The sequence below is a fragment of the Amphiura filiformis genome, chromosome 9, assembly GCF_039555335.1.
Source record: "Amphiura filiformis chromosome 9, Afil_fr2py, whole genome shotgun sequence".
NCBI lineage: Eukaryota > Metazoa > Echinodermata > Ophiuroidea > Amphilepidida > Amphiuridae > Amphiura > Amphiura filiformis.
The window spans coordinates 28,974,115-28,989,101 of record NC_092636.1 but is presented as its reverse complement, the minus strand read 5'-3'; positions in this window follow the sequence as shown (position 1 = coordinate 28,989,101).

Below are 14,987 nucleotides of genomic sequence, written 5' to 3'. Positions count from 1 at the left end.
AATGGCTGCCATTGAGGAGCAGGAATGCGTGAAATTGGATTCGTCTATAACTATTAATATCCCACATTTTAGGTGGGATAGTTGGGTACCCGTCGCGGCTAATGGCTGCCATTGAGGAGCAGGAATGCGTGAAATTAGATTCGTCTATAACTATATCGTTGTACTAAGTTAAGAATTTAGTAGAAAACAATTTTTTCAAGGGCTTCATTAGACATATTATATACTGATTAAATTAAAATAGAATAGATTATAATATTCAGTCCATTGCTACAAGAGGATATTTAATAATTTCCGACCTGCTTTCGTTGGATGTTTTCTGTAAAAGGAAGAAAAATAGTATTAGTCTAAACCATGGAACACGATTTAACTGCCATCAACCGCCAGTCAACCGACGATCGAGTTTAGAAGCCTCCCCTTACTCGTTTATAACAGTTTTACGTGATAAAACTAAACATAATCAACCATTATTTAAAAAAAGCTTGGTAAATGAATAATTCTAGTAATTAGGTTCACTTATAACACTGTGTACTTTCATTCTGGACAACATTAAGTCCACTTTTCTAGAAAACTTCAAAGAAAATACAGAGTGTGTTGCAAATATGATTTTGAATTCAGGAATCATTATCCATTTTTTAAAATAAAATGAAAACAAAAATGAATAATAAATGTGTTTTGCAATAACATATTAATATGTGTGTGTGTGTGTGGGGGGGGGGGGGTGGAGTCATAATCACATTCATAATCATAATGGTGAATTTGTCTAGCTTAACATTTCAATAGAGTCTGAACTAATCCATTGATATGCATAAGCTAAAATAAACAGCACTCTTCACAGGATTAAACCCCATGGTCATTTATACATGTACAAACCCTCCCCCACACACATTAATATTATATTGCAACACACATTTATTATGCATTTTTGGTTTCATTTTATTTTTAAAAAAGTGGATAATGATTCTTAAATTCAAAATCATATTTGCAGCACACTCTGTATTTTCTTTGAGGTTTTCTAGAAAAGTGGACTTAATTTTGTCCAGAATGAAACTATATATACACAGTGTTTAATGCAAAAAAAATGTCTAATCTATCCGAAGCACCTACATTGGTATATTTCATTGCTGAGAAAACAAGTGTATACTTGTAATACGTTTCTTTTTAAAATTTTAAAGGTATATAAGTACTTTTGCTCACAAATAGGTTTTTAGTCAAACTTACATGTACATGTGTATCCATCTCCAATGTACGGTTCTGAACAGTAACATCCTCTTACGCCATTTTGAATTTCACAAATTGCATTTTCGTCACATTCGATCGAGGCGCAGGTGATTATTGCATCTTGACATATGCACTTATTATCACATGTTTCATCAACGAATATTTCCCCATTCTAATGGACAAAAAATTGAAAATATCACATGATGTTAATGATACGGCAAGATACGCAAATATCTTACAACAGAAGCAACTCAACTCATTGTTCATTCTCTTGTAATATCTCGCTTGGACACATGTAATTCTCTTTTGTACGGTCTTCCACAATCACAACTTCGTCGTCTGCAATTGGTTCAAAATACTGCCGCTCGCCTCATCACTCTCACAAAGAAACGTTCGCACATCACTCCAATTCTTATTGACTTGCACTGGCTGCCTGTTGAACAACGCATTGAATTTAAGATCCTCACTTTTGTTTTCAAATCACAAAACGTACTTGCACCGTCATATATCGTTGATCTTCTGCACACTTATATACCTAGGCGCACTGGACTTCGTTCAGCCAATCTTCATCTTCTTCAGGAACCACGATCTAACAACTCTTTTGGCGACCGTTCTTTTGTCATTTGTGCTCCTAAACTTTGGAACAATCTACCAACTCACATTAAAAACTGTACTACTTTGGACTCTTTTAAATCTTTGTTAAAAACACATCTGTTTAATATCGCTTTTGCTGATGACTTGTAGTGTAAAATGTTTTTCTTATTATGGTATGTTGTATATTTTCTGTATTTGCTCTGTTCATCATGTTCCCCTTTGTGGTCATATTCGTGTTGTTGCGCAGTGAGCGGCTCTGACGGATACTTGCGCATTATAAATTTCCATATTATTATTATTATTATTATTATTAGTATCTAAAACTATCACCCGCAGTAACTACGATCCACTGACATTGAGGCTACAAAATATACACAATTATATCCTTCATTCATAGATTCTTGTTCATTGATTGGTTAAAAGTGTGTCACGTGATCAAAAATAAACACACTATTCTGTGAGGAAGTGCAAAAAGTACTATTTACGTCCGTAAATAGTACATCCAAGCCGTAAATAGTATTTCTGAATAGTTACTATATACGGATAGCTGCATACCCACGTCGCAGTCCATAAAGCATAACAATAACATTGAACGTCGACATTGACTATAAGAGTATTTTGTCACTGCCGAGAAACGACAACACAAAATGGCGAAATATAAATCAAGCTGGAGTGGGCTGCTACTGCTGAAGAAGATCACAATTTCAGCTGTTTAATTTGAATTGTTACCAGTTCTAGCGCAGGAATATTTACTGAATTCATACCACAGATCAACACAGTCAGATTCAGAGCGACACTGACACGGTAAGCTTAAAAACAAACACTGACAGTGCGAGACCAGTCTCGGACCGCCTAGGCCATGCATGCATGAAGGTAGCTGGCCTAGTACCGTGCGTATGGAGGCCTATCCCGAATGCACGATGGCCTTCGTTTACACATGTAAATCTTTTTACATGTAACAACTTGAACAAATAAACACTGACAGTGAGTAAGCTTTAAAACCACTAACACATGAACATGACAGTGCGAGTTTTTGAACCGCCTAAACCGGACTGCCGTGCATAGGCCCTACCTAGGCCTATCTTGAAGCATGGTGGAGTTTTCATATAATCTTTTAACCAATCAATGAACAAAAAATCTATGAATGAAGGATATAAAACAAATATATACTGCCTTCATTCGAGGTACTGGTTAAAACTATGGTCCCTCGCTGAGATCAATAGTACTATTTTCCTTCAGGGGCTGCGCCCCTCAGGAAAATAGTACTATTGATCTCACCTCGGGCCCATAGTTTTAACCAGAACCTCTCATGGCAGTATATATTTGTATATTACCACATGCATTAATTTATGTAATGACTGACCATTAATTACTATCAAAATTATAATATTTATCTACTAAAAAATAATTACCTCTCTTTAAATAATGGCCATTTTTCTAAACGGTTAATTGTATGCCAGATTTGGAATATACAGTCGAAGCCGAATTTATTTGACACCTCATTTGTTGCAATGGTCCCAATATTATAGTGGTCCCGTAGCGTACATTTAAATGAAAGTAACTCAAGATTTGAAGGTTGCAGCAAAGTCCTGTTGCATTGTATTCATTGTCCATGGAGGAAAACGTTTTCTGCGCTCATTGGATATACCTTCTTGTCCGCTTTTTGGCCTCATCCCTTTCAAGTCTAAGTCTGATGGTTGCATCTGATACCCAACTTGGTAGTCCGCATGGCTCTTGCTTTCCAATAACTTTCTCAGCAACTTCACGAACCGCTGTTTCGAAGGTCTCATACCTATCAGAGATGGGTGTGGTGTCATCCATGCTCAAGACCTGGAATCTGTTTGATAGCTCCAGCTGTAATTCCTCCTTTGTATCAGGATCTCGCAACTTCTTCCAGTTGAATTTTGGTCTCTTGCAAGGTTTTCCTTTCCTAGTTCGCAGACTGGCAGCTAGACGGATGCTCACAATACGATGATCAGAGTCCACTTCTACTGAGTTGTATGCTCGACAGTTGCGGAGAGAATTTACCCACTTGCTGTTTATTAGTATGTGATCTAACTGTGCATGGGTTGAACCAGCTGGATGGGTCCAAGTCCAGAGAGGGTTCCTGGGTTGCGGGAATCTCATCAGGGCCGGTCTGAGATTGTACTCCTGGCAGGTGTTGACCAGACGCTCACCATTGTCATTTGTTGAATCATGGTAGCAATGTGGACCAATGACCCAAGGATGGGAAAGATGACTATCTGTTCCTATTCAGTCATTAAAATCACCGAGGATGAGATGGATGTTGTGTCTTTTCATACCATCCAGGTGGTCAGATAGAGATGAATAGAAGTCCTCCTTGTCAGAAGATGTTGCGCACTCAGTGGGTGCATATATATACAACAGTGATGCTGAGCTGAGGGTTGCCATGGAATGTTACAAATAGTATCCTCTTGGAAACAGTTTCAACACTCTTAAGACATATGTGAATGTACTTGGACATGACCAGACCAACTCCTCCGTGCCTTTGCTTGGTAGCAGAACTGAATAATAAAGAAGTGTAAGAAGTGTGGGACGAAGACAAGCACCCGATCATATTGCCGTCAGATATAGTGACCAAATCAAGGAGACCAGACAGTGAGAAGATCTGGCCATACCAGCAGTAAATAATACGGCACAAGCAAACTAAAGAAAAAAGTGCAAATATGTTGTAGACCTTATCAGAGAAAGACAAGAAGCAGGATGGGAGCTGAAATACTTCCCTGTAGAAGTTGGATCCAGAGGCTACAGCAGTGAGACACTTGTTTCAAATTCCTAACCTGACAAATAAGGCAGCAAAGAAGGCACTAGATACCATATCAAGAGCGGCGCTGAGAGCTACCTTTACGTTGTGGCTGGCAAAAAACAACAAGTCGTTTTGTAGTTGGGTATTAGTCACAAGACTATACATTCCTCCTGTTAAGGAAAAACAGGAGGATATGCCGACAGCACATCCAATGTAAAGGCTAGGCTCCTGTGTCAGTAACCTGGGACGGTGCTTGCACTTTCATCAAAGGGTTCCAGTTTACAAGCCTGGCCCTATGTCCACACCTTCTTACATACCTGTGTAGTACTATATTGCATTCCTCAAGTCATTTTGGGACTTTCCTTCACCTCATGCTCTTTTTTAAAATCATTTTAGAGGCTACCCTGGAAATACATTCCATTGGCCTAATCATTGATATCATTTGTAACACCCCGCTGGTGTAATTGCCGGGACGTACCGGGTAATACACTCCATTGTCTATACATCCGCATCCGTGTTCGCCACAAGCAATAGGTCCTGATATATGCAATAATAATAATAAAAATAATAATAATACACCATGATATAAAATTAGTAATATTATATATAAACATACATAATAACAATCGTTGCAATCCAGTCTCTATACTTAAGTGCCAATATTAAGCACTGTTAGCTTTCATTAGAGCTTAATAGAGTACAAAGATCTTTCTAATCGCGTAGTAAACAGCTGAAAAATTTTACTTAATAATAATAATGATAATGATGAAAATACTCAGACGGGGCTTCCTGTTTAAGAGGAAGATACAATTTCCCCTTAAAGTTCTCGCGTATATTTTAACGGCATAACGCCCTCCTATAACACAACCCGTTCTATACAGCTATAGTTAAAGTTAAAATACAAGCTCTAATGCAAAAATATTGGTCACGTTTTGGGTCATTATTATTCCAAAATGGCGGAGTAGCAAAAATAAAAGGGCAAATATTTAATAATATCGATATAATTTATATACGTACGTTTACGAGTTCCAAAAGATCATTGATAATATCATAATTCTGTCAAACGTTGTACAAATTGTTTAAATTAAATAAAAATGATAATAACAATAATCATTAGATTTATGAGTAAGCATAGTATAGTAATATTATTATTATTATTAGTGTTATTATCATTTATATTATTATCATTATTATTATTATTATTATTATTATTATTATTATTATTATTATTATTATTATTATTATTATTATTATTATTATTATTATTATTATTATTATTGTTGTTGTTGTTATCATAGTAAATATTAGTGCTGTTATTATTATTATTACATGAGAGCACCTCATACATATCGAATTGCATTCTGAATACGAAGCATGTCTTTCTGATATCAAATAATTTTCATTTTTTGAAAATCACGATATAATACAAATTTTATGACAAATTATAAAAATTTGATATTTTTCAAATTTTTGATATAACAGTCCTCGAAGTAAATTTTATAAAACTAATGATATATTCTTAAAGTCTATGTAGCTGGGAGGAAAAGCCGACGATCAATTGAAAATGTTGACCTTTCATATTGAAGATATGGATTTTTGTCCCCAAAAGACCTAATTTTTTTTGGTGTTTTGGGGAAAAAAATCCATATCTTCAATACGAAATGTCAAAATTTTCAATTGATCGTCGGCTTTTCATCCCACCACACGTTAAGTATAAATCATCAGATTTACAAAGTTTACTTCGAGTACTGTTAAATATCAAAAATCTCTTGGTGGCACTCAGGCTCAGTTTTGTATTTTTTGCTTAATAGTGCATGTATTTAGTAGTTGGTTATTTTTCTTTATTTAAAGTGTTAGAGAGGGAGTGAGAGAGAGAGTGAGAGACATACTGCAGTTACTGTCCGTTTTCCTATACACAATACACAGTGCTCTCACCATTGAGCTGTGACCTGTACAAATCGTGCCATGTTAGAAGAATAGGCATTTGTCTAGTTAACGTCAATGTGTGAAAAATAACCGGCCAATATTAAAAGTACTCTCAAAAACTTCTAGCAAATATATTCCTCTAACATGACCTAAAACTACAGCTAGGTTAGATGCTCAGAAATATTCGTACTTTGGTAAAATAGTGAGTGAGGGCAAGACATAGCTAGCCAACGTCCCGTGTTAATTGAATGGAGATTTGACCGAAAATTTTGGTAAACGGACTGCTCACTTCTGAAGAATGCCACACGAAAACGGTACAAGCTACATTTAAAGTACTCTCTGTTCGATCATCATGATGAGTTTCTTACATAGTATGCCGAAATTGGGTACTGTAGGTGGTTGAAAAAGGTCGTACTTCGCTGATGAGTAAGTGACAGTGAACATGAAATTCAGCGCCCATAACCCAAGTTAGTAGCTAGTTAGTGGAGGCCGTCACGGACTGATTATTGATTATTGAAGTGCCTTATTAATAGATACGCACGATTTAGGGCAAGAAAAAAAACCGGGACACTTTTGGAGACATCATCATCATCATCATCATCATCATCATCATCATCATCATCATCATCATCACTTTCTACATTTTTTCTAAACAACATACTGTTTTAATAAGATTTTTTTCTTAAAATGCATTTAACTATAATTATTGTTTAGAGCGTGGTGAAATAAAACATCACGATTTTCATCACAAAACAAATATAATGCATAAGAAATCGTTTGTTTTAGAGCGTGATGATGAAATAAAACATCACGGTTTTCATCACGAAACAAAGTAATACATAAGAAATCAATTTTTCGTGAGTGATGAAATAAAACATCATGATTTTCATCACGAAACAAAGTAATACATAAGAAATCGTTTGTTTTAGAGCGTGATGAAATAAAACACCACGATTTTCATCACAAAACAAAGTAATAGGCCTACAAAAGAAATACTTTTTTAAAGCGTGATTTAAATAAAACATCACGATTTTCATCACGGAACAAAGTAATACATAAGACATCGTTTGTTTGATTGCAATCAACCGCGACAGTTCGTCTCACACACATAACAATGCACTGCGATCAAATAGGTTGATGACAACATTTGATTGAATGGACTGCACTGCGACATGATTACGGTGCACCGGTTCAAATCCTTTGTTTGGTTCTAATCAAACGTCTCCCGCCGAGCCCTACTCCCAATTCCTGCACGACCCTCTTGCGACTTGGGTTCGACCGAAGCTGGTTGTCGTTAGTGATCGAATGCATGAGCTTATTTGCTTTACTGAATCGATTTACTGGATTAATATCCTGTTAACTGGGTTTAATGCCACAAAGGTCGAATCGGGCTTGCCATGGACCATAAGTGCATCATGAGTGAGTGAATGAATGAGTTGGGACGTGTGTGGGCGAGTGATTGAGGTAGTGAGTGGGGTGAGTGAGTGGGTGAGTGAGTGAGTGAGTGAGTGAGTGAGTGAGTGAGTGAGTGAGTGAGTGAGGCAGACTGTTTTCATTTGTTATGGGCTATTGTATTTTTGCTTGTCAAATTGTATTATATATGCTATTTAATTTTTTTTATATTGTGCAATGTATGTAATTCAGCTGTTTGGCTGCGATATGCATTTTAATAAACCTTGAATAATAATAATAATATATCAATTTTTAATGATTTGCCATAAAATGTGTTTGATATCAGAATGACATTCTTCGTATTCAGAATGCAATTCGATATGTCTGATGTGCTCTAATGTCCCACAATAAATACTGTCCAAACGTTCATACCCCTTCCCTTAAAGAATGGAAACATTTAATTTGTGGGTAAATCCAGTCTCTGGTAAAATTACATAAAGGGAATTTAGATATGGTACTCTTGACAAAATACCGTTATGTTAATTTCCCATCGACATTATGTTATTTCGCTTGAAAATTACATACATGAACTTACGTATATTACAAGTTGGTCCGGTCCACTGACCGTACGGGCAACTGCACATATACGATGTCATATCGGCCGTCTCTGTACACTGGCCACCGTTTAAACATGGGTTTGGTGTACATGGTGAGGTAGCTAAATAATAGACAAAAATGATAAGATTCGCGTCAAAGGAAATGTGAACCAACCACCTGTAAATGCACCTAATATAAGCTATTTCATTTAGCTTTCTGTTGTAAGGAAGTAATAGAGAAATAGTGGAATACACATATTTACTGATCGATCCATTAAGTGGAGAGTTATTATTATTATTTTATTATTTATTATCTTTACCCAGGGTATACCCGAATCAGCTTAAAGCTGTTCTAACCGGGGCCCTGCAATATACAATTAAGTTACAACAATATTAAAAGACACTCTTATAAAATATAGTAATTATACATAAAAACACATGATTTAGATATATATACAAACAATTATGGCACGTAATTTCATATAATCATAGGTATATACAACTTTAAAAACACATCAAATCAAGCGAATATGCAATCTACTTCAGATGGCTACTTTTATACATTGTCTTAAACGACTGAACATTGACGGCATTTCTAGTAGGCGGGTCAATATTATTCCACAACTTAACGCCACTATAGCTGAACGAAAATTTAAAAGACTCGATGTCAGTACCATGAACAATGGGTGGAAGAGCTAGCAAATCAGCTGCAGCTTGCCTCGTAACACGATCGTGATTGTCACGCACATAATTAAACATATTATTTAAATACTGTGGAGCGAGACCATTAAGACATTTATAAATCATTAGAGCTTTGAAATAATCATTACGATCTGATAGCCGTGACCACCTTAGCTCTTGAAACATATAATTAGATGGAGTGTAGTAATTAACACCTAAGATCACTCGCGCACATCGCTTTTGTATTACATCAAGTCTATGACAATCTTCTTTAAAACGACCATACCATGCTAAGCTACAATAATCAAAGTGAGGTTGAACCATACTTTTATAAAGAACATTTAAAGTATCAACATTAAGATATGGTTTAACACGACGTAACAAAGCAAGTTTACAAAAAACATTTCGAACAACATTATTAACTTGCTTATGCCATTTTAATTGATTATCAATTACAACACCCAAGCATTTAAAATTATCAACACATTCAAGATCATTACCATCAATTCTAACAGAAAAATCATTTTCATGCACATTATTAAGTCTAGCACTAGTACCAACTAGCATGATTTTTGTCTTATCAGAGTTAAGGAACATCTTATTCTTACGCATCCAAATCATAAGCTTTTCAAGATCACACCTTAATTTACTTGCAATATCACGAGCATCATCTCCACTAACAGACAGTGTGGTATCATCAGCATACATTGAAATATAACCATGCTCAATTACTTTACACATGCTATTAATAAAAATGATGAATAATAGTGGCCCAAGTATGCTACCTTGAGGAACACCTGAATTTACAGGAAGTTCATTTGATAAAGCTCCCTTAAAAGACACTCGTTGTGTTCTATCATGTAAATAAGAACGAAACCATTTAACTGTGTGGTCAGTTGCGCCCATTTCACGAGTTAACACGAGGGCACTATTTATTCCCGTTACACACAAGAGTTTGGACATTAGTTCATTAGTAGAATTAGAATTTTGTTGTTCAACCTACCTGCGCACGTTTTCCCATCAGGTAGTAACATAAAACCTTCTTCACAATAACATCCTCTGACACCGTCCCGTACATCACACACTGCATGTTCGCCACAACCAAATGGTTCACATTCGTACTGATCGTTTCTGATACAAAGACACCTTAAAGCGCAGTCACTTGTAACAAACGTCTCTAATGGCTGAAAATTTAGTTAAAATAATAGTAAAACAATTTATAGCACGGATTTATTAAACCTAAATATCTACAATAAAGCATCCCATGTTCGAGACATTTCCATCTTAATTATAGTAATTTTTTATGTTTGACAGTGTTTATTTATGTAGGCTATTTATTAGACCTCGTTACTGGTATGCAGGTAAAATGATTGCACAACAAAATATTCAAATATAGAAAAATATTTATATTTAAAAAAACATGTTAAAAGACCATCGAATAGGCTGGGGATAAACAGGTGTAAATTCACCTCTAGAACCATCCCACATAAGAAAGACCTGAAACAAATTATATGAGTTGAAAAACTCTGAGCAGAAAAGCAATTGCAGGTATCAGACTGAACAAATTTGGAATAAAATTGAGACTTCAAAAGATCCAGCGCTTGATATTTGAAAAAAGAAATGGTATTGGATAATCTGGTTTCCAGAGGCAACTGGTTCCACAAGTATTCTTGAAGAGGTTCATTAGGTTTGTAGATTCTCAAATAAAATATTTCATCTTGACAAAACCAATTTGTTTTACTGGCCTGACAGTGTCGAGCATCTTGGGCGATGGTCATCTTCAGAGTGATGTTTTTCCAACTTCTGTACACCAACAGAAGGCGTACCAGCGCCCTGAGTAAACGGAATCTTCTTGCGGTAGATGACATCATTGATCTCCTGAATTTTTTTAAAACCACCACATATTTTCTGTTTCGTGGAAAAATATATAAGCAGCGTTTTGGTGGAGCTATGGGGAGCCCGGTGTCGCCGGTTGTTGCGAGAAGCAAGCTATAGCCACAGCCCCCTTAGATTGTAAACCACGCTTATGGAAACGTTACGTAGATGGCATTTTAGAAATTATAAAGGAAGACCAAGTGGAAAATCTCACCACGCATCTCAATCAAACGGACCCCACGGACAGCATCAAATTTACGTTTGAGAAAGAGCAAGAAGGATCCATACCATTTCTTGATACTTTGATTGTGCGCAAACCTGACCGTTCAGTCAAGCTACTGGTCTACAGGAAAGCTACACACACAGACCAGTATTTAAATTTTGCTTCACATCACCCTGTTCATCACTAGTTTAGCGTGATCCGCACATTATTGGACAGAATGAATAACGTTTTATTAGAAAAGGAGGACAAAGATCAAGAAGAAGGTAAAATCAAGCACGCACTTAAACAATGTGGCTATCCCGAGTGGACCTTTAATCATGTCAAACGTAAGATGGAAAGTAAACAACAGGAAACAAAGCCCAGGAAGAACAAGAATTCACAGAAAAAAGCAAAGGACTTGTTATAATTCCTTATGTTGAAAAAATGACGGAGACAACCACTCGTATTTTTGGTGTACAGAAGTTGGAAAAAACATCACTCTGAAGTTGGTCGTCGCCCAAGTTGGTCGAAACTGTCAGGTTTCAAGATGAAACATTTTATTTGGTTCCACAAGGTTTCAGGTGAATTACCATGTAATATATTCCATTTTACTGACAGCCACATATAGGTTAAAGGGCAGGTCTATTGCAAAAACAAGTTTATCTCTATTCGAAGAGAATAATTATTACATTACATGTTAACACTCGTTGCAATTTTTTTATTCGTATGTCTCCTGAAAAAAGAGAGATTGTGTGGTTAAAGTTCGGGCTCGTACGTGTTCTTCGCCCGTTTGAACTGAAACTATAATAACTATAGCATTGCAATATCGCACAGGGAAATCAGATACATGAGTTTGTGGACTTAACACGGTTTATATGCTAGTCTCAGATTGATCACGCTGAAAATCTAAGCTCAAATTATTTTTTCATTTTTTAGCCCAAATATTTCTCATGATATTGATGTACACATGAATTGTAATATCATAATTTACTAAAGAAGCGGCTGATTTTATCCACATGTTTAGAAACCATTAAATATGTAAAACTTAATTCAGAGGTTTTTTTCTGTGAACAACAACAGTATACGTTCTGTGTATTGAAAATATTTATAGTCCCGTCTCGCAAAGCAGACACAGTCATTTCATGACGTCAACTTTTTACTAGGTCAAATCTGTCTCTTTCGAAGGAACTTATCGCTCAAATTGGTTTTTGCGGAATATCAATTTAAACGTCTTATTTTCTCCAAGAAAAAACAGTCATTTTCATTGTCCTACCCTGGAAATACATTCCATTGGCCTAATCATTGATATCCTTTGTAACACCCCGTTGGTGTAATTGGTGGGACATACCTGATAATAGCTTCCATTTACTGTACATCCGCTTTTCATGTTTTGGCCATAAGCAATAGGTCCTGACAAATGCAAAAATAATAATTAAAATAATAATATATTATGATATAAAATATAATATTATATACAAACATACAATTTAAAACAATCGTTGCAATCCAGTGCCTCTACTTAAGTGCCAGTATTAATAAGCACTGTTAGCTTTCATTAGAACTTAATAGAGTACAAAGATATTTCTATTCGCGTACATTATATTAAATAGATGTAAAATTTTAATAATAATGATAATGATAATAGAAGCTCATTTTCCGAACTCATGTCTTCCATTAAGGCATACAATTACGTATAACTATGAGAAATATGTAGAATTTGGTAACAGTACCAACAGAAATGCTGGCAATAGTGGTCGTGCCAGAACAGCTAGAAGCCAAAGTGAACTTAATATCAAAACTTACCGTTTGTTTTGTATTTATGGATGCAAAAACTGTTCTTAGTTTTACCAATGATGATATCTCAGGGATATAAGAAATTACTTTATTCATAAGATATTTTGAAAGTTTCAAATTTGCCGCCTTTGGCCCCATGGACCAGATCGTGTTCATGTTAATCATATGAATACACATCACTTATAATTTTTTGTGTGCCACTCTTTTGATGTTAAATGCACGATAAGCATATTTTCGCGGTGCAAACTTGATATGCTCGCACATGACAAAAGTGGCCCAACACGTTTTCTAGACGATTTAGTTAATCGGACATAGCTTTTGAACTCGATCTAGTAAAAAACCCAACTAAACGTCTTCTTTTGGCCAAAATATTACTGATTCTATTGTATATACCATTTATGCCAGAAATCTTTTATTTTTATCTTGAGAAGTCAAAATACAATTGTATAAATATAATTGTTACACCTTGTGCAAGCCATGGATGATACTATAGTACAGCCTGTCTAAAAAAAATTGTGCAAATGGAAAGCGCCATCTTTGGCAATTAGAAAATACTGCTGTGACATGATGCTTACATCAATGTCAAGGGAGCATTCCTAGCTTTCAAATACCGTTTGTTGCATTCATTTTGGTTTCGGCAATCCAGAGATCTGCTTCACAAAACACAAAAATACGAAAACCATTTTGTGCCCATTTAAAAAAAATTGAATAGAAATACAGTAGAAAAGGTTCTTTTTCAGATCCAATTATGCTGGTACTTACTCAGAAATATTTCAATTCCTGTCAGGAATCTTGATTGAAATATTTCTGAGTAAGTACCAGCATAATTGGATCTGAAAAAGAACCTTTTCTACTGTATTGAACTATGAACGATCCTGATGAATCTGTTTCAAGAGATGAATAGAAGTAGAATATTATATACAAAATATACCTGTATAAAAAGAACAGTCATTTGTAGGATTAGAAATGATTATGTAACAATTGCTCAGTATGTAGTTGTATTAAAGATGAGGGGTGCATTGCTACAGGTGGGTGTCACGTAGAAGAAAGAGGCTCTGAGTGACCCATGTACAAAGGAACAGTAATGTTAAAGACAAAACTGAAAATTGACTAAACGGTTGATTTCAAGCAATGTCGGATTCAGCTGCTGCACACTCGAAAATATTTTTGTAGTTATGATTTTTTAATTATGTACTTACGTATACGATGTGCAATATTTCGTTGACATGATATTAATTTTTCAACAGAGTGTGCACTATTTGTTTGTGTTTGAACATTTCTTGAGTGACAAAGAGGACAGTATTTACCATGATAAAATCATTGACATGCAAATGTATTTAATGATACAGCAGAATGTGAAATATTTATTTATCTTTTAATCTGTTTTAAGTGGAAAAAGAGAATCATTATACCTGTATTATGATAAAACAGTAAAAACAGTTTTGTATTGTTGTGTAATCGATGCATTATTTTGATTTCACGAAGGAACTCTTGATAAACTTGATGCTATCATTACTTTACATGATTGTACAGCCCTCTTCCCTAGTAAAAGTGGAATGATTGTGATTTTACCCTTTCGTTAACTAAACATATCTCGAGATTAAAACAAGCAAATCGAACAGAACAAACGGCATTTGAGAGCTAAGACTGCGCCCTTGACGTTGATGTAAGCATCATTTCAAAATACTTTTTTCTAATTGCCACAGAGGGCGCTTTTCGCTTGCACAATTCTTTTTTGAGACAGGCTGTATTTAGCTCATTCACTATGTATCCTTTTGTTGTAGTCCAATAGATTGTCATAACCATTGTGCAAATCATGTTAGAAATCGGAGCCATTTCAACAGGACACATATTTTGTGGGAAAAGGTCATTGAACTTTTACACAGGGGTCAAGTTCAAAATTGATCGGACTTGGTTAAAACAACAACGTGTTCATCTAATT